This window comes from Sinocyclocheilus grahami, unplaced genomic scaffold (genome assembly GCF_001515645.1).
Source record: "Sinocyclocheilus grahami isolate Dianchi unplaced genomic scaffold, SAMN03320097.WGS_v1.1 scaffold310.1, whole genome shotgun sequence".
NCBI lineage: Eukaryota > Metazoa > Chordata > Actinopteri > Cypriniformes > Cyprinidae > Sinocyclocheilus > Sinocyclocheilus grahami.
Genome location: NW_015505489.1, coordinates 1,098,919 through 1,100,202, shown reverse-complemented (window position 1 = coordinate 1,100,202; position 1,284 = coordinate 1,098,919). Strand labels below are relative to the sequence as shown.

General features: G+C 36.4%; 1 protein-coding gene across 1 annotated transcript in view; it reads right to left on the bottom strand.

Moving 5' to 3' along the window:
- LOC107601676 (E3 ubiquitin-protein ligase TRIM71) overlaps positions 1 to 1,284 on the bottom strand; it is a 48,657-nt gene that overhangs the window by 18,239 nt on the left and 29,134 nt on the right. The window lies entirely within an intron of this gene.

The following is a 1,284-nucleotide window of genomic DNA, read 5'->3' as shown; positions in this document are numbered from 1 at the left end:
ACTGACATGCAGGCTTATCCAAATTGTAAATATGTCCCTCTAATTTTATCCCATAGTTAAAATAACATTTAAAAGTGAAAAGGAAGTGAAAAGGAAGCAGTCAGATGGTGAGATTTAATCAGTGTATGTAAAAGGCAAAGGCCACACTTATACTAAAACCACTCTATAATATAGAGCTCATAAACCGTTACATTGGTCAACTGCTAAGACTATAAATGTTTACAGTAAGGTAATAGGGAAATGTGTTTTCACAAAAGTTCTTGTAGAAGCCTACGTTATATAAGCACACTCAAACCCAGAACATTTAACTCTGACAAGAGACAAAAGAAAACTAAAGACATTTAATGTATTAATGTATGGTGTTAAGGACCAAACATTAAAGAGATTTTACAGCTAATAGGGATGGGTCACAATCGTCCACTAGTCAGTTATCTAGATTAAAAAAAAAAGTGTATATATATAGTCAAATTTATCTACAGGGTTCGTACGGTCATGAAAAACCTGGAAAAGTCATGGAATTTTAAAACACCAATTTCCAGGCCTGGAAAAGTTTTGGAAAAATAAATAAACCCAGAAAGTTTTGGAAAAGTCATTGAAATCTATTTCACAAAACTCTGTATAATAGAATTGTGTTTAATCAGGTCCTGAATTTCGGTGCGGGTTTGTGCATAGGATATATCGCATAGTTTTACTCATTCCCGCAGCTTTTGACTTTAAAATGATGGATATTCACACATTTATTCAATAGCCTATAGCATGTAGGTTTGATGAGTAAATAATCAAACCTACAGACGGAGTCCAGTCCACACAGACTGATCAAATCAGTCATTTGAAAACAGCGTGAGTGATTCAGCTGTACGAGTCTTCTCTCTTTGACTTTATCTTCAAACGGCTTCACATCGGCGCATCTTGTCTGTGCTACAAGAGCCGCTGCACGCTGTGATACAAGACTTTCACTCACGTTTCGTGACAGTTGACAGAATAGTCACTTGCCTAATTGGGTCATTGTTGCATCGTCAGAAAATTTGATTATTTATTTGCACGTCTTTTTAAGCCATTCGGTGCTCGCGCACTCCAGAGGCGGTGCGCAGTCACATCCGAAGTGCGCTGTTTGGAAAATGTTTTTGTTTGTTAAATTCAAGTTTTTGTTTTTGTAAAGTAACGGCCAAGCGGCCAGTGGCAGACAGTGAGTTAATCATAGCCTGTTTGATCAATTTGGCCTTCTCAAATCATCACCACTTGACTAAAATAAAATCTATAGGCCTATATAAAATGCTTAAAAAA